The following is a 23,999-nucleotide window of genomic DNA, read 5'->3' on the forward strand; positions in this document are numbered from 1 at the left end:
CCGCAAGAATCAAATTCAAGACCCTTTGCATCATCCATGAGGCTGTCTGGGGCCTGGGACCCCTCTATATCCAGCTTTCCCACCTCCAAATACCTCCCTGCCAGAGTCCTTCAGTTCTCTGGCTCCAACTCTCTGCAGGTCAAACGTTTCTCCAAAAAGAGAGTGGGAGGTAGATCCCTTTCCTCGGCTTGTTCCTCCTTTTGGAATGACCTTCATACCCCCCCCAGTCCCTCTCAGACTTGAGCCGGATCTTAAGTTCCGGAAACTTCTCAAGACTCTCCTTTTCCCCTCTTCCTTCTCACTACCTCTCCCGTGCTAACTCTCCCTCTGGCACTGCGACTGGGGCCTGGTCCCTTCAGAGTAACAAGGGGCCAGACTACCCCTCTACCAGTCCCCCCAGCATCCCTTGCCAGGACTTGCCCTCAGGCTCCCTTCCCTGGCCTATCCCTAACCTGGTCCACCCTGTCCTCCGCACTCATCATCCCTTCCCCCTCCCTTTTTCCCTGACACTTGCCTTCTTGCCCCCCCACCCTTTGGGGCACCCCACTCCTGCACTTCTCCCTCTCCCCTCCTCCTTGCACTTACCATCTTGTTCCTGTACTTGCACAGTAGGATTGTCACAAGGCCAATATAAACGTTTTTGTTCTACTCTCCTTCCTATCTTCCCCTCCCCCAATTTGTCTTGTGGCACCTGGAAAAACTTGTGTATAGGCACCATACTAATGTCCAATAAATAAAATAAAATATCTGTCCCACACACTTATACATATAATAAACATATGAAGGAAATATATGGCAATTCAAATATGTCCAACATAAACTTAATAACGGTTTCTCCTTGTAATATGGGTAATGTTCCCTTCCCCAGATTCAAAGCAGGAATTTGCATCAATAGTTCAAGTTAGAAAAGTTCCATTCTACAACAAAGTTCTGGTGATAAGGTTTTTGTGCTCCATTAGTTTCTCACTTGGACTTTCCGGAAGTTCAAAAGAAATAACAACTCTTTGTCTCTCCACTTGTAGCAAAGTGTTTAACATAGGAAACCAAAACACTTCCACAGTTCAATTTTAGCAACAGCAATGTTTTGTCAGGATGAATTAAAAAAAATAAGGTAGTGGCCTTTGCCACTTCTTCTTCACAGTCTTTAACCAAAAAACAGTACTTCAACAATACCTGGTCTACTCACCTGCCATGTCTACCACTACAGATTCCCTTGCCCTGGTATACTCTCCTGCCAGGTCTAAAAGCTTCTACTACTGCCACGAGTACTTCTGTGGTAAAGGTAACTTCAAACAAATTAGCAAAAGACATGAAACACATTGTTGTTGTTTTTTCCACAGGCAACGCAGATAATGCTCCTCTCCTCCTGAATGCTTTCTATCAGGAGGGCAGCTCTTCTGCCACAACAAAGTCTTTTGGCTTTCAGGTATAGCAGTATCAACAACTGCAGTAAGAGCAAATTCTTCTGGGAAAACATTTAACACATTGGTGCAGTTTGTTCCACCCGTGTGATTGCCACATGCATTGCAGATTATGCTCCTCCCTTCCCAAATGCTGTTTATCAGGAAGGTAGCTCTTCTGCCACTCTTGTTTTCCCATTCTTAAATCAATCAACTGCTGATAATGGCTTTTTATCAAACTTGCTCTTCTTTGGCTTAGACAATGCTTGTTTGGGTCTTTATCAACTACTGCCTCTCCCTCTCTTTGGCAATATGGGGTTACAATTGACATGCTTCTGAATTACCCTCTTTTGGCAATGGTAGTTTGAATTACTTTCCTTTAATATTGCTGTCTTTGTGTTTTGGCAATTATTCCGACCTTTGCAATTACAATCATAGCCTTCTTGTTTGTTCCCAAGATTCTTATTCTGCTCCTTTAGCCACTTTATATCAAATTGGGATATCTTAGTCTGCCACTTAAGTCTCTTTACAATAGTTCGGTATTCAATATTCCCAATATTGGCCAGTGGGCGTTTACGAAGCATTCCAGGTTCACACAACACTAGTGAACTCACCCAGTGCTCTATACGCATCCGTCTGTTCGCTCTGCTGCCACTGCCGCTTCTGCTTCCTCCATTTCCCGCTGAACATAAGCTGCTTCTTTCTGATTCCCACAGACTGTGCCGGTCAGGAGAGGAGCGTTCCTCGCTCAACGAGCACTCCGGTGCTCGCCTGCCACTGGAGTACAAGTTACTGTGGGCAATGTTTCTTAGATTAAGGCTTCCCGCTCCGCAACCTCTGCATAACAGGTCACCAAGGGGAAGGCTCTCTGGAACAATGCTTCCCGATGCGCATCCTCTGCATACAGGGTAATTAAGTGTAGAGACCCTGACAAAACCGGCATCTGCTTCACAAATAGCAGTGGCTGCGGTTGCTCAGCTTCCCTTCAACTTCTGATGCCACTGCAACGTGGAGTCTGAACAATTATTCCACCTTCTGCTTCTCCTTATGGCCTGCACCTGAGGGGGGCCTTTTTACTTTTAGCCCCACTCATGTGTGGGTCATTAACACTATTAAGCTGCACCTTGCAGTCCAGTGCCTCTGCATCGCTCTTCCTCAACCCGGTACTTTGGGCATTGTGGAACTTAAAGTCCACGATATTCAAATTACTTTTTTTTATAGTTTCAATCTTACAGTAGGCCATAAAGATGTTAGGGTCTCCGGGAAAGTTATTTAAGGAGTTTCCCATTCCTCCTGCCCTGCATCACCCCCCACATGTGATCCTCCCGCAGATCATCACCCCCAAGGTCAGGAAGTGTCTACCTTTCCATGGCGACATGAGAAGTGTCCCAGGCCTGGTTTTCTGGTAGAATCATCTCCGATTCATCACAGTACGGAGATTGGACGCAAGACTAGGACACGTAATTGACATAAACCCATGCGAATTATTAGATAGCCTGGGGGCAATGTGATTCAGGTTAATGGGAACAGAGAAAATAACTATAACTCCTAGGGGTAGGAATGTAAAACTAAAACAAGGGGCTTAGGTTCAGCAAAGTCAAGTTCTCACACATGTTCATGACTTTATACCCGGTTGGGAAAACATACTCAATGAATGATGGGGCAACAAACTAAAAATGGATAACATTGAAAGTTATCTCCCAAACATTCCAAAAGGTGGGGCCGCTCCTGGCCAAGACTTAAGTATAGGAAAATCCACCAACTCAGAACAGAAACTGCTCTGGAATGCTAAAGAATTCCAAAGAATCTGCCCCTCCTTGCAATAGATGGAAGTCCATGTCAATTACACTGATCTTGGTCTTTGGGTTGCAGGTTTTAACAAAGCTCATGAAGCCATTGATAAAGTCTTCCCATTAGAAGACCTTCAGAATTGCACAGGTTGTTGCTCTGTTGATGTCACTGGGTTCCTCGAGGAGATGGAAGGATCATTCCCCTTTTCGTTTTAGCGTTTGCCTCCTCTGGGATTCATTCTGGAGGCCCTGTGGATGTCCTAGTCTCTCGGTCCACCTCCCGACTCTGGGGTCCTGCCCCCAGGTCACTCTGATCGTTGTCTTCAGGGTTTTAATGTACAAATCTGCTTTGGTTGTCATTATCAATGGCCTTCTGAGGCGCAATCAGCTTTGGCAAAGTATTGTGCTTTTCTTAACCAGTTATATGCAGAACTGCTTCTTCTTGTCTTCTTCTTGTGAAGGGCACAGATTCCCTGACTTGACAGACGAAGAACTGTTCCGAGACGAACATTCAGTCCTTGAGACAGTGTTCTTTATGAGCATTATCTATTGGGTGAGAATTAATTATAGGGAAGTACCGCAGAGAACGGCCTTACTGAAAAAGGCACCACCACCATTACTCTAAGAAGACCTAGCGCAAGTACTGAGTGTCTTATGGACCAACAGCCCATATGATGTTGGCCTGCTAAAGGAAGTAGGAGCTGTTAAAATAAAGCTTAAGCCACAGGCTATCCTACCAAGGGCAAAACAATATCCCTAGTCCAGGGAGGCAGACAAAGGCATTAATGAGACAATTTCTGTGTTAGTGTAGCAAGGGATTCTGGTACCTTCAGAATCGCAGTATAACACTGCTGTGTACCCAGTGAAGAAGGTGATAGAGGGATTGTGGCATTTTATTCAGGACTTACGTCCTCTGAACCATATCTTTGAAGCATAGTTTGTGTTAGTACCCAATCCAGCGACAATACTATGTAGCATTCCACCGGAAGCTACCCATTTAATGGTAATAGATTTGAAGAAATCTTTCTTCTCTATACCACTTCATGAGGACTCACAGGATCCAACATCCTTTCTATATAGAAATAAAAAGTGGGTACGCACAAGGCTACGTCAGGGGTACTGTGAATCACCCTCTATATTAAATAGGGTTCTCCAAATGGACCTAGGGAACATACATAAATCAGAAGAACAGTGTTGAAAAGAGGACAGTTGCTGACAGTTAGCAGAAAAGGGTTACAAGGTGGACAAGGCGAAACTGCAATATTGTCAAAGCGAGGTGCTGTACATTGGACAGTTAATATCACAAAAGGGTAGGAAGGTAACTCCAGAAAGAGCAGAGGCGAACTTTAAAATGCCACGGACGGTAAGAGAAATGCAGCAATTCTTAGGTCTCTGTAATTATTGCACGGCCTGGGTGTTCGGTTATAGCACATACAAAGATCCCTTTTAAATTAGCTCCGGGAGGCCGAGAGGGGGGGAAGGTAACCTGACATGGACGTGGGAGATGACTGAAGCAAGGACTCGAAAGGGGAAATATGCGCGGCCCCAGTGTTTGGGATCCCCGATTACAGTGAGAAATTCTATTTGTTTTCGCACTCCAACAGAGCAGTGATGACGGCAGTGCTCACACAGAAGACGACCTTGGGGCACAAACCAATGACTTATTATAGTGGACATTTGGACCCAGTGAGGAGAGGACACTACCCTTTTGAACAAGCATTGGCTGCTGCTGCATTTGCAGTGGGGAAATCTGTGAATATCACAATGGGGCATAATACCACACTTAATGTGGAACATGCCTTTTTTGGTATTCTTGAAAAACCCAAGAGCATGGTGACCACACAGGGAGCACACGGATACCAGCTGATCATCTTGAATCCGGCAATAAAAATATTGAGGTGCAGGATTGTAAACCCAGCAACGTTTATAGCTGAACTAGTAGAGGAGGGGGACTATGTACATGACTGTACTATGTACACAGAACACTATGACAACATTCCCAGAGCAGGAAAGAATGCTCTCGAAAGGCGGTTGGGGGGGCAGAAGTACTGATTGACGGGTATTCAACTATAGACCAGACGACAGGAGAGAGACATACTGTGAAGGAAGTAGTAAAAATAATGCCAAGTGGGACAGTTGAATTAGTAGCAAGCACGAGATTGTCTTCACATTTTTCAGTGGCAGAATACCTATCTCTTATAATGGCGTTAGAAGCGCGTGAAGATGAAGAGGTAACTGTGTATTCCGACTCCACTTACGTGATGTCCACAGTACATGCCAGACTGTCACAGTGGAAGAGGTTGGGCTACCAACGTGCTGACGGCGCACGGTACAGCATGTGTCCCTATTGGCTAGGCTCATAGACGCACTACAACTCCCATCAGCCAAAGTGCTCGTGAAGTTCCAGGCAGACACGAGGGGGGGACTTGATCTCCTGCAGCAACACAGCCGCAGACATAGAAGCGAAGCAAGCAGCATATTTTACAGAAATAAGGAAGTTTGATACCCCATCTAACACACACATAGGCGTGCGTAACATGATACTGAGAGATGGCTAAAGTTCATTACCCGTTAGCTAAATAGTAGAGTTTCACGGGAGAGCACCACTAGAAGAAAGGGAGTTGTGGGTGAAGAGAGGATGTTCAATATCCACTACAGATGCATTGTGGTAACAGAAGAGCACAGGAAAGACAGTGATTCCTGCGACATTGTTGCAGATTGCGCTCACGCAGCTGCATTACCCCACTCACCTAAGTAAGGATGTTCTTGCTGCACATATTGGGGAAGAATGGTTCTGTCCCAATCTGGCAGAATACATTGCCACATTCATGGATAGTTGCATAGTATGTAAAAAGAACAAGTTACTTTCTTACCTGGTAACGTTCTTTCGATGGGATGGTCCGATGATGTATTCAATATCTATGACAGGTAATCACCACAGCTGTGCTGCTTCGGAAAGATTTCAGAGTCTGCGTCCTGCGTCGATGACGTCGATACGCTGTCCTCGAGGGCCGCCGTCGAGCCGACGTCACCGGATGTTATAAGTAGAACGCACAGCGCCCGTAGCCTCAGTTGTAGTTTTTTCCCAGAACGTGTGGCACCAATCTTCTGCCAGTATGACCACAGAAAGCCTTGCGGAAACGTAAACTGCAATCGCATAAGACATTCTGTAGCGGGGCAGGTAGGGAGGGAGCGATATGGAATACGTCATCGGACATCCCATCGAAAGAACGTTACCAGGTAAGAAAGTAACTTGTTCTCCGAGGGGATTGGGTCCTCCGACATATTCCATATCTATGACAGACTCCCAAAGCAGTACCAACGTATGGAGGAGGGAAAAGAATTTAGATTATAGAAATTTAGAATGCCCAATCAAATTGCAGAATAGAGGACCGCCTTGCCAAAGGCCAGACCCTGCCCATGGATAGAATCTAGGGAGTAGTGCCTTACAAAAGTATGGACCGAAGCCCATTTGGCTGCTTCACAGATGTTACAAATAGGAACACCCCTCTGGAGGGCACTAGAGGCATCCATACCCCTAGTAGAATGAGCCTGTTAGCCTACCGGAGGGTCCTTACCCGCCAAGCGGTAACATTCAGAAATTGCCAAGATAATCAATCTAGACAAAGTCTGCTTAGTAACAGCTTGTCCCAAACGCCTTCCAGCATATCCAATAAAGATCTGATCGTCCACTGTGACCCGGGACATGCGTGAAATGTAGAAACTTAAAGCTCTCCTAGGATCCAACCTATGGAGCCTCTCCTCTTCCTTACCAGCATGTGGAGGAGGATAAAATGCCGGAAGAATAACCTTCTGGCTTAAATGAAATTCCAACACCACTTTCGGAAGAAAGGAAGGACGAACCCTAAGGACAACCCTGTTCTTATGAAACACCGTGAAGAGTGGCTTAACAGAAAGTGCCTGCAACTCACTCACTCTGCGAGCGGAAGTAACCGCAACTAAAAATACAGTTTTAAGGGTTAACAGTCTCAAAGGACAAGAATGTAAAGGCTCAAATGGAGCACCCATTAGGAATGTTAGAACAAGGTTCAAATCCCAACCGGGCACCTGGAAAGGTGACGGTGGAAACACATTAGTGAGCCCTTTCAGAAACTGAGAATTTAAAGGAATTTTGAAATAAGAACACTCCTCAGACGAGCGCTTAAATATGGACAGCGTCGCCAGGTAACTTTTAATGGTACCCACTTGCAAGCCCTTGTGGGCTAAAGAAAGCAAAAAAGACAGAACCACAGGAATGTCACATGAAAAAGGATCCACATTCTTAACCCTGCACCAGTCGCAGAACTTTCTCCAACGGCAACGGTACAGGGACTTTGTTGCATGCCGTCTGGCCGAAAGCAACACCTCCATCACATCTTCAGGGAGGTCCCAATCCTTATACCTCAACCTTTCAGAAGCCAAGCGTGAAGGTTGAGGGATCTGACCTCTGAATGGAGAACCTGACCCCCCTCCCGTGAGAGCAGATCGTCTCGGTAGGGAAGACGGCTTGGAGGGCAGATGGACAAGTCGAGAAGGTCCGGGTACCACGTTCTCCGGGCCCATGCCAGAGCAATGAGCATCATCCGGGAACCGAACCTCCGTAACCTCCGCAGCACTTGTGGGATGACGGGGACTGGAGGAAACGCGTACAGCAGTGGGAAGGACCACTCCACCACAAACGCGTCCCCTAAGGCTCCTCTTGGAGGAAATTCCCGCAAGCAGAACCTTTCGCACTTCCGGTTGACACTGGAGGTGAAGAGATCCACTTGTGGGGTCCCCCAAAGGGCGAAGATCTCCAGGAGAATCTCCTGAGCCAGCTCCCACTCGTGAGAGATCGCACTCTGCCTGCTCAGAGCGTCTGCCGTTTCGTTTTCATCTCCGGCCAGATGAACTGCCGAGATCGAAATTTCCTGCTGGATGGCCCAGAACCAGAGCTGCATCGCCTCCCTGCACAGAGGAAGTGACCCTGCCCCCCCTTTTTGTTGAGGTAGTGCATGGCCACTGTGTTGTCTGTCAGAATCAGGACATTCTTCCCTCACACAGTCGGCATAAAAGCCTTCAGGGCAAGCCTGATGGCCCACAGCTCTAACAGATTGATATGGAGTCTGGACTCTGACAGAGACCAACGACCGCTGACTGTCAACTCGTTGGCATGAGCTCCCCATCCCGTGAGGGATGCGTCCGTCACAATCGTCACCTCTGGCCAGGGTAGCTAAAATGGAGCCCCCTTCATCAGATTGCCTTCGATGGCCCACCACAGAAGGTCCTGGGTGACAGAGGGCGGCACCTGAACGGGGTCCGACATCCTGCCGGAGGACTGTGACCACTGCATCTTGAGAGCCCACTGCAAAGATCTCATCCGCAGTCGAGCCTCTGGCACCAGAAGAATGCAGGATGCCATGAGGCCGAGCAACCTCAAGAGCTCGAACGCCGGGAGACTCTGGGCATGTTGAAACTTGTGCACCATCTGCAGAATGTGATGAGCCCTCACCTGGGGAGGGAAACACTGCCCCAGGGATGTGTCGAGCACTGCTCCAATGTGCTGGAGCCGCTGGGTTGGCGTCAAGTGGGACTTCTTTAAGTTGAGGTAGAAGCCCAGCCTGTGAAGGGAGTGGCAGGTGACTGACAGATGATCCAGGACTTGCACGGGAGAGCGCGCCCTGATTAACCAATCTCCAGGTAGTGGTAGACGTGAATCCCCCCTTTCCTGAGATACGCTGCCACCACCACCATGAGCTTGGTGAAAACCCTTGGGGCGTAGGTCAATCCGAACAGCAGGACCCGAAACTGAAAATGCGAGTCTCCAACCACGAACCTCAGGTACTTCTTGTGCTTGGGATGAATCGGCACATGAAAGTAAGCATCCTTGAGGTCGAGAGACACCAACCAGTCCTGAAGTTGAAGGGCCTGGAGGATTTGAGAGAGAGTAACCATCTTGAACTTGTCCTTCCTGAGGAGCTTGTTCAAACCACACAAGACCATGATGGGTCTCAATCCCCCCCGTCTTTCTTTGCAATCAAAAAATAAGGTGAATACCATCCCTTGTTCCTCTCCGCTACAGGCACCAGTTCTATGGCGCCTTTCTCCAGCAGGGATTTGATTTCCTGCGCAAGGAGCGGATCCGGACTCTTTAAAGAGAGATTCCCTGGTGGATTGTCATGAGGCCTCTGCCGGAAAGTAAGACAGTAGCCGTGGGCTATGATCTCCAGAACCCACACATCTGAAGTAATGGCACGCCATTCTACAAGGTGCTGCGCCAGCCTTCCCCCAACCGGCGAACCATGGGATATGGCCTCATGACTGAGCTGAAGTGGTTGCGGCAGTACCTGAGGGCAAAGAGGCAACTGCCCCAGCGGCCTTGGCACTTGGAGTACCTTGTTTTCCACCTCTGGTACTCCTACGTTGGCCTCTTTGACTTGCAGGCCCCCTCGATCTACCAAAGGTTGAGTAATATCGAACGGAACCTCCCCTCCATTGCTGTCCCCTAGGACGAAAAGGACGAAAAGGCGGAGGTTGTCGAACTGCAGTGCTCAACGAATTCGCTGCAGGTTTGGAGGTCTGCAACCTCTCAAGGCTCTCGTCAGCCTTGCTGCCAAAAAGATGGTCACCATCAAAGGGCATGTTGAGAAGCCAGGCCTCCACATCATCCGCAACCACGCAAATCTGCGCATCACGGTGCTCGCCGCCTTGGACCGGCTAACACAGTCTGCCACGTCCAGATCCGACTGAACGGATTCACACATGGCATCCTTGCCATCCTGTACAAGGGCAAGAAAGCCATCACGTTCCTCCCCTTCGGGAATATGTTCAGCCGCCAACGAAACACAATTCAACAGAGTGTGAGTGAAACGTGCTAAGGCACACACAGAGTTGGCTGCTTTCAAAGCCATACTCCCTGAAGAAAAGACTTTCTTCGCCCAACCGTCAAAACGTTTGTTGTCCGTATCAGGAGGGATGGCAGGGAATGACGCCTGGTTCGCTGGGGCCGTAGCAGCATGCACCATCATACTCTCCAGAGTAGGGTGCGTGGACAAGTAGCCGGGGTCGCCACTGGCTGGGCGGTACTTTTTCGGCAACGACTTCCCCACTGCCGGGAGACTCTCCGGAGCAGTCCAAGCCGCCGCCACCCTTTGTTGCAAAGCCAAATGGAATGGCAGTACCGGGTCAGTTTGTGGATCTTGGTCCAAGATATCTGTCAGGTCATCCTGCAGAAAATCTACTGGGGGCGCAGACCACCCCAAGTACTCTGTCACCCTCGACATCAGCCGCCTGTACGAAGAGTCAGCATGCGTACCAGGCTAAGTGCTGCCAAACTCAACCTCCGGGGAGGTATCAAGACCACTGGCGTCGTGCAAAGACTGACGCAAGTCTTCAATCTGGCTATGACCAGACAAAATCTCGCCATGGACCTCATCCGGAACCTAACCTTCCTAAGACCCTTCCTCCACCTCAGAAATATAATCCAAAGGCTGGAATAAATCCCTGGAGGAGGGTACAGAAAAAGGCTCAAAGATAGGTCTCACCGACTTCTTCAGGGCCTTCCTCAGGGTTTCCACCGACACACGGGGTACCTCTGACAAAGCATCCTCGAAAGGCGTTGAGGGCGTCGACAGAATCGGTGTCGAGCGTGGTGCCGATGGCTTCGACACAGGCCTCGAGGGCTGGAGCCCTGAGCGTGACCTTCGACGGCCTTGGCGCCAATGGCGTCGACGGCCTCCTCAGAGGCAGAGCCTCGAGAGAGTCATTTGACGGCCTCGGCGCCAAAGGCATGGATGTCTTCTTCGAAGACCTCACAGGCTCCGATGGTCTCGAGGGCATCGAGGACCGGGACCTGGAGCAGGCATGGCTAGACCGATCCACCTTGTCCGACCGGGACCTCAAAGGTGCCCAGTGATCGCGACAACCGCTCGAGGCCGAAGGCGTGCGAACATCATCTCTAGCACGTTCCCTGCCGGCGTCTTTCGACGGCGCGGACAGAACGGAGCCCTGCGACTGAAAAATCACCATCATCTCCTTATGAAATTAATCCCATTCCGCAGGAGTGGAATGCTTGTTGGGACAAGCAACCCGCCGATGGGCGAAGGACGAGGACGGAGAAGGCAACTGGTGACGGCACTTCCACAAGTGCCTCGAAGAGGCAGAGGAATGGCGGGACCCACTCCGGGACCGAGACCCCCCTGGATTTACGCCGATGATGCGGAGAGTCCCCCCTCGAATCGTCAGTCAAAAGCCCAGTGGATTTCGACTTCCGGGGCTTGGACACCTTACCGACAGAAAGCTTCTTCTTACGCTCCCGCAAGGCCTTCGAAGTTAACGACTGGCAATCGTCACAATCGTTCGTGGCGTGGTCCTCACCGAGTGTCTGTCAGCGACATCTTGGAACCGCACTCCCGACACTTCTTGAAACCCGGCTGCGGGGTAAAAGAAGACGAAGACATCATGGAAATCTTCACAAACAAACTGGTTCGAAGAACCGATAGAACAACTCAGAAGAACCGAGGTGCGCCGAGATCTCCGAAGCGAACACGTTCGCAGAAAAAACAGAACTGAGGCTACGGGCGTCGTGCGTCCTACTTATAACATCCGGTGACATCGGCTCGACGGGGGCCCTCGAGGACAGTGTATCAACGTCATTGACGCAGGACGCAGACGCCGAAATTTTCCGAAGCAGCACAGCTGTGGTGATTACCTGTCATAGATATCGATATGGAATACGTCGGAGGACCCAATCCCCTCGAAATACAATGCAGGTCACACGTTGCACATAGTGCAAGTAGCCATACCGTGATTTAATGGGCCCCTCCAACATCTCCACGTAGATTATGTGGACATGATCCAAGTCTGTCAAGGGTATAGCTACATGATTGTAGTGTTATTCCCTTTTCTTCGCATTGCGCAATCAACCTGGATCCGACTACCATTTAACCCCTCATGAGGTGGTAACAGGATGGCGCATGCTCCTCCCACTTGCTCCTCCCACTAGAGCATTGACAAATGCCCAGAGTACAGCCATTGTCTTAGGTTAGGTTAGGATGAAATGCACGAATACCTCACTTCAATGATGGCTAGTGCTTCATTTATCTCTCGACAGCTTCAATCCTGGCAGGGGAGGTTGAAGAAGGATGAGGAAGATAGTGCACCAGTAAAAGACTTTGAACTGCTCAAGCAACCGCCTCTTTACCCAGGGGACCAGGTTTATATTTGCAATTTTGTTCAGTCCTAGTACAAGCCGAGGTTTGAGGGCCACTATTTTGTAGAACAAGCAATGGACAGAGCAGTAAGCTTGGAGACGTCAAGCCCTGCAGATGTGAGACCTCCTCTGTCCAGCACGTAGACGATCTGATACAAAAAGACGAACAAGAAGGAGGAGAAACACTTCAGCGAATACAGACATGGTCGGTGACTAGAGCAAGACATGAACAAAATGAAAAGCTAGACTAGGCACACTATCTTTTCCTCACACTAGGCAATCATCGTGAAACTATACCCGCACAAACCGTGAGAAGCACTTTTCCAAACTTACAGCCACATCTGGAAAATGATGCCACCTAAGGTTTTCTGTTATGCTTTTCTTCTTTATGTGGCTCACAGGTATCCCATAATAACTGCAGGCGACACAACTTTCATTGCCTTGCTCAGTAGTGCTAAGGTGCGACTTGTCTGGGAGTGATTGTTTTTTGCTGAATTTGCTCAATACTACCGTAGAATAGCTTGACTAACACAACAAAATAGTAGTTATGCATTTTAAAGACTTTTTCAAGTGGTCTCATGAACTCTATGGACAATATAAAAGATATCTGGCACTACATAAAATGGAAGCTATGACAAGAACTATTGTGTTGATATTTCTTGCCTTAGGTTGTCCAGAGATGTCTTTATGGGAGGGCAAAAGGGGCACTTACCCCATGCCCCGTCCTTAGAGGGGGGCCCACAAGACTGTTTGATGTAAAGAAGTCAGTTTCCACTGTTCACCAAAAATAAATAGCATTTGTCAGGATATTTTATGGCATGCTACTGAAGCTAAACATATTGCCTGTTTGGTGTTGACAAGTACATTCTGCTCTGATTAATTCATCCAGTAATGCTTTCTGTCTTCACTGCAGTATACATAATAATGATAATAATAATAATAATAATAATAGTAATAATAATAATAATAACATAGTTTGCACATTCACTACAGCACAACTCCTGTAGCATTCTCACCTTTCTGTGGGGATCATATCGATCATGTGTAATAGCCTAGGTTCAAATGCATATTGGTAAATTTGAGTGCTGCAATGGTTCTGAAGATAGCTCAGCATGTTAAGCACTCATTGCTGAGATCTGTGTTCATATGCAAGATTACACAACCAAATTCCAGTAAGGCTGACTCAGCCTTTCCTATGTCTGAAGTTGATAAATCTGCATGTATATGAATTGTTTTGTAGCTCATCAGGTGCCATGATCAGCAATTTACCTGCACCAGATAGCGCTGGCTATAGAAGCAAACACTGCATCAGTATGGGGAAGGTCTATGAATCGGTTTCTTCAGACGGTGGTTGTAAACACTAGGCAGCCACCCCTAATGATGAGCAGAAAGTGTTAAGTCTGGCGATGTGGTTAGGTAGCCTACTTTCAAACTGTGGACCCAAAGCATTCATTCATGTATCCTGGCTTTTCCAGCAGATAACACAGTGATCCTGGACAAATCATATTATGTCCATAACAGTATTGTGTTGTCTTCCGTGAAAAGGTTTGCCTTCTCATCTGCTGATGGCATTGTTTAGCCCATTACCTGATCCTTCTTTTTCTATCAGCCATTTGACTGGAAGGGGTTCTAGACAGTAGAAAGCAGGACAGCTATTGCTGGCCTCTGGTGAGCATATTTTAAGGCCTGCTAATGTGACACAAAAGCGGTTTGCTTTTTTGTACAATTCAAAGGTTTATCCGCATGTTTTATTAACAATTTCACAAGCCTGTGTTTTGGGCATATTCAAAGCTTTAAAATACAAAAAAGAAAAGAAACAGATAAAATCTTTTAAGATCACATCAATTATGATGCTGGTACTCGCATACTTCCCTTGATGATGGGGACATTGAATTATCATTCCCATTTTTCACAATATGCTTCTATAACATTTTTTTTTTTTTAAAGTTCATGGTAAGGACTGGAAAAGAAAGTTGTAGAAATTGCAGAGTGTGCGCAAATCCAAGCGTAACATCTTAACCAATGTGTGATACTCATCCAATTAAATCTTGTATTGCCTAACCTGTCAAAATGACCAGTCCCTGAACCTTTCAAAATGATCACCCTTCAGAGTGATTTCACTTGCAGGGCATGAGCTTTAAAAAGGCCTCACTCATGGTTTCACTGGTTAAAGTGTTGCTTTATTTATGATAATATATGACACATGGCACAACACATCCACTTTTCTCTTTCCTCTCTAATGGCAACACCACTTCAAAACCATGCCCATCTTCTAGTCTAAGTCGGTCTGGATACAGACACCTTCCCGATAGCTTCTAATCTTCATCCACTGGCTACGCTATGGTATGGGTAGCTTTCTTCTTGCTTGCAATTGGTCCCCTGTACCCATGCTTGAGTACTTTTGCATTCTGTGAGGCGGCTAATCTGAGTCGTCTGTCTATTCTGGATGACGTGCACCTTTTTCATGTGATTTTTTGCCCTGCATTTATATTATGGCTGATATACCTTCCTCGTGGCTACTATTGATGAAAAATGCCCTGTACCCCAGCTAGAACACAAGTACCCTTATAGTGAACTGCTAATGTTGCCCTTGAAACGCTACTTGTTTATTATTCTGATTATAGCAAAAAAGAAGAGGGTAAGGGGTCTGAAAGGGAGCATACATGCTTATTTTGATGGCTGTGAGGCAGCATCATCAAGCTATCAGTGGTGATCAGGATGAGGGCGGCGCGATCAGATTTTTTTTTCATTTTTCGTTTTTTTATTGGTTATGATCAAATCTGACCTTTACAAAGCAGTTTTCCAGTATTTAAAATGTATAATGAGAACATAAATGCATTTGTGTTCCATAGAACGAATAAGGAACTACATTTGTTAGAGAAAAGGTACATAAAATATTTTAACAAAAGATACCCAAACAACTGAGCCATGCCATATTAACCGAAACAGCCGTCACTTAGCTATCCTCTAATCGGTTCAAATGTTCATACAGAAGTAGTATGATCGTGCGTGTCAGCCAGTCATCAATTTCCTCATATTGCTTCTATTTCACATTAAGGTTAATGTCTACATTTTGTCACACTCCCATAGAAAGCAGTCCGACCTTAGCTAAAACCTGGCCAACTGCTATGATAAGGGCTGTATTGTGTCCCGAGATCAGTAAATTCCAAAACATTTCCAATAACAGCCATTCTGCCTTGTCCACAAACTTGGAGAAATAGCTTGTTCTTATACCCCAGGTCCCCTCACACTCTCGAAGCAGATGACTTAGGTTTTGCTTGTTTGGATCTGCACAAATGTCACACAAGGTAATAGCATTGTGTTTTTGTCCTCTAATATTCAAGATTTCTCCTGTGTGGATTAGATTTAAGCGCACCCTGAGAAATATACTTCTTGATTCCCAATTCGGGTGCTTTTGTAAATATTTTGCCATCTGGCCCAGTTTTTTGTCCACTATAAGGAAGCTGTTCTTAGGTTTTATGTGCCACATTTTGACCCCTGCTCTGATGCAGTCCATCATTTCAGTTTCTTTTTTTGCTTTCAGGGGGTTAGCCTTCAAAACTTCCACCGATGAATCGGCCTCCGTCAAGATTCTAAGAACTTTCGCTTCCAGATGTTTAAGTATCTTTGCACGTTTGCATCAGCAGTTTTAGATCTTCATATAGGGAGTTTTCGTGTGGATCTACTATCAATCTGTAGAGTGAAAGAAGTCTCCAGTCTACTTGTTGCTCCAAGGATTTTAGCCCAAGTTCAAACCTTAGGGCCGACATGGGAAGGCAATTTGGCAGGTCTAGCAATCTTTTCCATATCTGACCTTCCACCTTTTGGCAATCTATTTCCCAAAGGGTTGGCTTGGATGCTAGGCCATATAATATTACAGGGATTATTTTTGCGACATAGAACTTTACCAGCGGTATAATAGAAAATTTGCAAAGTTAATGAATAATCTTTTTCATCTGTGGCACCGCTCTCTCATCCTTTAGCCTTATTTCATCTTCCATTTTGCTGATTAATGGAGAGGCATGTACCACGTAACCCAGGTACACTATCTCTTCTGTTCTTGGGATCACTTCTCCTTCGAGGAACCAACTTGTGTAGTTTATATGCTTGCTTGGATGTTCCAGCACTAGAATTTTTGATTTCTTTGGGTTTACTTGGAGTCCATTTTCCTTGGTGTATTTACTTAGGCCATTCAGTAGATGTTGCAACCCTACCGCTGTTCTGTCGATCAAGACTATATCGTCTGCATAGGCGAGCCAATGTACCTTAGTTGTATTTAGTTTAGGGCTCGCCATTGCCCAAGATTGCAGAAAGGGCCCTAGATCTGACAGATACCAGTTAAAGAAGAATGGTGCTCCCAAGCATCCTTGTCTCACTCCTTGTTCAACATGAATTGTGTTTGTTAGGTGTTCAGCCTCATCTAATCGTACCATCAGAGAGGTGTCCTTGTGTAGTTCAATTAATATTGACAGCAGTCTTCTCAGTACTCCCCAGTCTCTCATTTTGGCCTACAAACGTTCCCTGATAACCAGGTCAAAAGCCCTGGAGAGGTCCATCCATGCTCCATAAATAGGGCCTTCTCTGAACTCTTTTAAGTGTTCTGCCAAGAGAGACAACGTTAGGCCATTTAATGTTGTAGCCATGCCTCTTCTGAACCCTGTTTGGAATTTGGTGAGTGCAATTGTTTTTTTCTTAGCCCAGTCCTCCTGCTCTGTCAGGAGAATTCTCATGAAAATTTTACTCTCGATATCGAGGAGGGCGATTGGCCTATAGTTCTCTGGTTGCGACCGATCTCCCCCCTTATAAAATGGTATGATAACTGCTTTTTTCCCATGAGGATGGAAACATTCGATTCTCTAGTATTTTATTGTAGAGGTTGAATAGTAAGATCGCCCATATTTTGACGTTGTTTTTTAAAACCTGATAGGTTAGCCCATTTGGGCCCGCTGACTTCAAGGATGAAGCGTTTAGGATTAGACATTCTATTAACTTGATATCATATTTAAGCTCCCATTGTGCAACTTCCTTCTCCCCTCCCTGAATTTCTGATGTATTTTAAAAAAACATTGTGAGATAATCTATCCAGCTCTTTTCGGGGATTAAGTTGCATTGGTTGCTGTCACTTTTTAATTTCTTGCCCATGTTGTTTATAATGGACCATAAGTTGCGAGTATTATTTTCACATAGAACTTTAAGCATCTGCTCATTATCTTGTTGATGACGCAGAATCCTTCTTGCTCTTGACCACTGCTTATAGGCTCTTGCCAGTTTCTGTAGCCCTCCACGTAATATTGTTTGGTTTAGTATGAGTTTTTTCAGCCATCTGCTTTCGTTCCTTAGACTTTTTTTGTACGCCCAAGTTTCTTCATCAAAAGCGTGCTGATGATGGGTTGTTTTCCGAGGTCCACTTACACTCGGTGGATGTACAGCCCAAATAAATTTCTTGAAACATTCAGGTTTACAGTTTTTCTTTTGTTCAATTAAGGGGATGCAGGCTAGTTTGTCATTTAATTTCTTCCCCTCTCTCTTATATTTTACCAATGTTGCTTTGCCTTTTCTCAGGGTCAGGTCATGGGCATATTTATCAGGTTGTGTTTTGTTAAAACCTGAAATTTTATACGGACGTGGTCACTCCCTTACCCCCAGATGGTTTCCATGCTTGTTTCCTTTGTGTGAATTACTTTGGAAACAAAGAAGTTATCCAATGTGGAGAAGGAGTGGCCTCTCGACCAGGTTGGTTTTGATGGACTATCACCCGGTACCGAGCCATTTAACATGCTAAGTCCCCATGAGTTGAGATAGTTTACCCATTGGATTCCAGCCTTTGTTTTTTTGCCCAATTTGAGTTATTCTCCTTCCTCTGCGTTGATATACATTGGGCATTCAGGTCACCTCCTAGGATCACATTGGCATCGCCATGAAAAAGTGCTATCTTTTCCATTACTGTGGATAGCAACAGATGGATGTTTTGGAGATCCAAACGTGCTGGTTTCCAGTACACATTTACTCTGATGAGTTGCGTCTGTCCCCATGCTGATTGTATTCCCACTTTACAGACAAGGATGCTATCTTTTTCACTATGTAGTAGCATGACATCCTTACTTAGAGAGTTGTTGAATCCAAGCAGTAATCCTCCTGATGGCCGCCCCTTTGCTTTCTGCAATGCTGGTACTGCGAAAATTGTAAATCCTTCTATTTGTATTGGATGAGTAAACCATGTCTCCTGAAGTAATACCACATTGGTATTGCTGAAGAGGGCTTTTTTAATTTTATTTGTTGTAAATGAATTTGGGCCTAGCTTCTGGAGTACCTGTGTGAGGATCTCGGGAAGTGCGGCCAACGTGCTAACTTTTGGATCCCCGCTATTCTCATGGGGATTCGAGAATACGTACTGATTTAGTGCTCCCGTTACACTTGGGTTCAGTCCATTGTTAATGTGATTCTCACTTTCTTTTTCATTTTTCTCTTCCTCCGGATGTTTTTCAAAGATCTGCAGGTGGATTTTTTCTAGCTCTTTTTTGTTATTTTTTATTGCCCTCCGTGCCTTTGTTGACATAAATCCCACCTCTACCAGTTTTGAGTTACTTCTACTCGGGAACTTTACATATTCCATGTCTCCTGTTCCTGTCTCCTGTTCCGAAAAGGAAGATGGTATCTTGTTAAGGTAGCCAAGAATTGCCCCCCTACAAAGCGAGGTATTTGTGGGATTTTGTTTGTTGCCTTAAACCACAGTTTTGTGACTGCATATTCTTGATCTTCAGAATTGCCCACGATGGGCTGCTGCTGGGGGATTACCCCCTGGAAGGCCCCTTGTGAGCACTTTTGGTCTAGTTCTTTATATTCACCTCCTAGTTCCTTTGTTTTGCCCTGTCCATTTTTACTTGTAGTCTGCATAGGCATAGTTGTACTTCCTTGTGAGGACGGACGCAAGAAGATCGGTGCAATTCTTCTGGTTGGTTCGACTGCAGGGGGCAACGCTTTTTTTAATGTGCATATAATCCACTTCTTTAGAAACATTGGGGCCCATGGGGGGCCCTTTAGTGAAGGGCAACTCTTCCTGGTATTCTCCCCTATTTTTTATTCTACTTTCTCAGGAGGGCTTATGGGGTCACTGATTTCTGATCCCCTGTTCTGTGCCTCTCTTATTTGATTCTTTAGTGGATCTGTTTGAAGTCCCACGCTTACACTGTTTTTCTCTGTGTGGTCCAGAGCTCCCTGGTTGTTAGATTTTTCCAACGTTTCACTTCTCTGCTTGGGCCAAGGTGACTTTTTTATGGCTCCTTTTCCTCTCTTGTCAGTTAAGTCTCTCTGTTCTTTGTCTTGTAAATCTTCATGTATTGTGATAGTATTATCTTTATTTTTCAGTTGCTCATCACATTTCAAGGTTTTCTCCTTTTGCTTGTTTGGTGGATTTTTCTTTTGATTTTTTCTAAGAGCAATTGGAAATACAGTTGTGCATTTCCTTTTGACTTCTTTATTTCTTGCTTTCCTCCTTCCGTTTGAAGGTTGTTTTCCGGCTTCTGTCCATTCTGGAGACTGCACGTCCTGGTTTTGTTGCGTATTGCCTTGCTCAATTATTTGAGGCTCATTTGTTCCGTCCTCTATTTCTTCCACAACCTGCGCCAGTCTTCCGAATTCCGAGAGGGGTGTGTCATCAAAGCAGTTATTGTCGATCTCTTCTCCTATATATACTTCTTTGACCCCATTTTGTTCTGTTTTCTGGGCCTTGAGTAAGGATAGAATTTCTGAGAGCAAACAATTTTGCTTGACTTCCTCTTCTTTGTTACTTTCAAAGGTCATTTGGATTGCTGATAGGTCCAAGCCTTGTTTTGCTAATTCAACCCTCAGTTCTTTCAGGGATGGAGTGATAACTGTATTAATTGTTGTGGTTAGTCCCACTGTAGTTGGTTCTATGCAAGCTATCTCTCTGGTCAATTCCAGCAAAGTTCCTGCCTGCAGTTGTACTTCAGATTTAAGATGCTCAAAAACTGTCACCAGGGAACTTAATACAAGGTTTAGGGCTGAAAGCGTTGCTGCACTTGCTTGTTTTGTATCCCCTTCCTCCGGTGTTTGTAAACAGTCTTGGCTTGCTTCCATGATTTTGTTGTCCGGTTGTTTTTCAGTATTTTGTGCTTGTGTGGGTGTTACCTCACCAAAAGCTTCCTCCAATATTATACCCTCTATAACGCTTCCAGCAGAATTTTCTTTTTGTGTGTCCACTTGGTGTAGGGAGTCATAATTATATAGGGACTGGTGTTCTCCATTGTTTGATATTTCCCGAATCTCACTTTGGAGATCATTCAGACTTTTCATTTGCTTTTCCCCACCAAAGTGATCTTCTATTTTCTTTTGAATTTTGTTTTTGTTTGTAGTGGTATATTCCAGACCGCGCTTTAAAAAGGTGTATAATATCGGATGTTGTGTTATTGACTTCCGATCGCCCTATATGTACCTGTGCTGTTGCTGTTATGGTTGGTGCCATAACTGGGGTAGCAGCACTACAGGGTGTAGATTGTAGGTCTTGTGTTTCTATGTCCTCTGAGTATGACCCGTCCCATTCTGGGCATCTGCGTTCATCTTGAAGAGCCTTGCTGCGCAGCTTCATTTTTCTTAGTGATAATTTTACATAGTAACCCTATTTGTAATCAGTAGCAGCAACAGCCCTTGACCAGTATACACATGCGAGCAGAATAGTACTGAGCTCGCTGTGGTCTTACAGTGGCGCTTTCAATACCACAGCGGGGCAAGCTCAATCTAGCTTATTGTTGGCAGCGCGCAATCACTGTGTATGTTGCTGTCAGTCTCCAGATGTGCTTCTGTTGCTGGTAATGTCACTTTGTACTTATGGTAGCGGGGCGCTAGTCGTGCACACCAATAGTTCGAATGTGTACGTTCCCTTGGGGCTCCTCCCAGCTCCAAACAGTCTCACAACAGTCCAGAATACGCTGCCCTTGTTACCGCGCCGGGCTTCTCGCCGCAAGGGGGCCGTACACTTGCTTAAGAATGCACTTCCTGATCATGTGATACGTCACTTGACGCCTTAGCCAAAGATGAGAGGATCTTAGTTTAAAGGGCCCTATTAGAAGCAGTTCGTGCTTGCCACAATCCTTCGTGAGCCTTCACAGTTCTATGTATGAGCGGTTCTTGCTCACTTCGCTTCAAAGAGACAGAGTGTCTCAGTGGTCATAGAGCCCAGCTCCACAATCTCATAACAGTCCAGAATGCACCGCCCTTGTCACCACGCCGCGACCAGATATTCGGATCCCTTAATTCTTTTGGTTTGTTGTAGGGGAGCTCCAAAAGGTGTCTGTGTCCTGGGCCCCGAAAGTGCTTAAGATGGCACTGCTGTTGTCTCTACTTCTTTACCCTCTGTGCACTTCAATAGGTTGTATTGTCTCATGAATATGCCTTGGTCCATGTTGACACAATCCCTATTCATGCTCTTACTGAAGCCATATCTGGGTGGGTGACCAACGGTGCCCGAGATGTCAAAAGACTCAGGCATAGAAATAGACTTCGAACACGTAAATTCATACCTAGCTGATTCGGCCCACGTGTCTAACAACGTGTGGTACCAGCACGTTGCCAAGGTGGGGAGAGAGACAATGCAGGACAACTATGTGTGTTCTCTCATCCCCTATGCCACGAGTACCTCTAGAACATTCACGAAATCCCAACAGCCAGAGCACAATGCCTTATGCACCCATCGCTCTGCACAACAAGAGGCCCATTCCAAGGAAGATGGGCTGCACTAAGATGGATGTCGCAGAAGATGTTCCTGTATGAAGATAGCTATATCAAGACTCAAGAGATGATAGAGGACCATTGGAGCACTGTCAAGACAATAGAGTACGCTGCTGATGGCGCAAACAAAGGAGAGGCCAGAATAGTGACACAAAAGGAGTTGCAATGTCCAGAGACAGGACAAAGAGAGATAGGAAGAATTCCAGGATGCTGGGAAAGACTCCAGTTACCAGTACATGGACAGATATTCACAAGAGAAAGATGGAAGGAAGGAATGGTAGGGTACAAAGCACATGCACTCCTGACAGTTCCAGTAGAAGTGGTACAGAAGGTGGTGCAGAAGGAAAATTACGATTGCCTCAAGGAGTGGGCAGCAAGTGCAAAGCTGCTCACCTCGGTGGAGAAATAAGCAGGTCCCATGCCAATGATACCACTCGAAAATGCTTCCTTGTTTTTTCCAGAATGATGGTGCAGTGAAGGCTGGGGAGAATAAAGGATGCAAACGAATATCAAAGATGCCAGTCATGAGGGCCAGAACTGCAGGGCTAATGGATCACTACTGGGCCTGTGCATCCAAGGAATACATGCAACTATTGCCAAACTGGGGCGGGATATGCTCTCTAGTACAGCTGAACACGCCAGTACTGGTAGTGCCTCAAAAAGACATACAAGTAAACGGCTTCCATGAAATTAACACAAACCAAAGGAAGAAGAGCTCTGTAGAGCTGACTAGAGTAAAGAGAGGAAACTATGTGTCGACAGAAATGGAAGACGCACTAGACACGATACCACCCGAACAAGGATTATTCAGCAGGACGAGACGTTCTTTGCGTCAGTGGTTCTAGGAGTTCAGGCCAATGTGAACGACAAGTGGCTCCAGATCACCAGATGGGAACTGTTGCAGACAATGAACTCGAACGTCAAGGGGTTTAACGGCATCAATGAAGAGCTGAGAGCTGTCAGATTGATGACTTCACAGAACAGATCCGTCCTGGATCTTCTCACAGCTATGGAAGGAGGCATTTGCCCAAGATCAGGCCTTCTTGCTGTATGTGCGTGCCTTCTTCCCACTAGCAGAGGCAATCCTACAATTATCAGACCTGCATGCTAAAATGGAGGCAGTGACAAACCCAATAGGAGAGAACAAAGACTGGCTAACATACATCTTTTCTTGGATACCATCATGGCTGGCTAGTGGACTGAAGGGGCTAATATTTGTCTTATGCATCATTAGAGTAGCTATAGCGGTGTGCAAAACCACCAATGCGAAGACAATAGGGATGAAAATATTGCTGGACATAGAGATGAAAACTGATGGAGAGACACAAACTCTTGGCGTGTTGCGATCACATTCGATGCAGTTCTCTCTGTTCCTTTCCCCCAGATCCACACAACTATTGGGGACAATGGTTATGGTGTTACCCCGATGGAGACTGTTGTTATATGACCTGGAGTTTAAATGAGCATGTGAAGTACCATGGACATCTGTGAGGAGTGGCAAAGGTATGGATTCCAAGGCCACACGTGAATAGAGAGGGTTGTGTAAGGAGTGTGGTCGACTTGTCAACCAGTGGGGGGATTGAAGAGGGAGACCAAAACTTGACCCTTGTTACACTCATCCCACTCTCAGATCCGCAACAGAGAAACGAGAGGTGTACATCACATCTGGGCCCTTCCTGCCCATCATTGATGTATCGCAGGTGTGAGATGTGCTACTCATTCAGACAACCATTCAGACCATACCCGGATGACAGTATTGAAGAGATACAGCTGTCATCAATTGAACAAGTTGACTGACTGTAACCTCTAAGAGCACCGATTATGTCACGACTGACATGACAGATATGTTAGACATGAAGTACATGGACATCCCTG

General features: G+C 46.0%; 1 protein-coding gene across 3 annotated transcripts in view; it reads right to left on the minus strand.

The window, feature by feature from the left end:
- Positions 1–23,999, minus strand: part of LOC138525698 (ICOS ligand-like) — a 289,305-nt gene that overhangs the window by 24,116 nt on the left and 241,190 nt on the right. The gene's annotated exons all lie outside the window — the stretch shown is intronic.

The sequence above is a fragment of the Ambystoma mexicanum genome, chromosome 7p, assembly GCF_040938575.1.
Source record: "Ambystoma mexicanum isolate Mex_15411 chromosome 7p, UKY_AmexF1_1, whole genome shotgun sequence".
NCBI classification, from domain to species: Eukaryota; Metazoa; Chordata; class Amphibia; order Caudata; family Ambystomatidae; genus Ambystoma; species Ambystoma mexicanum.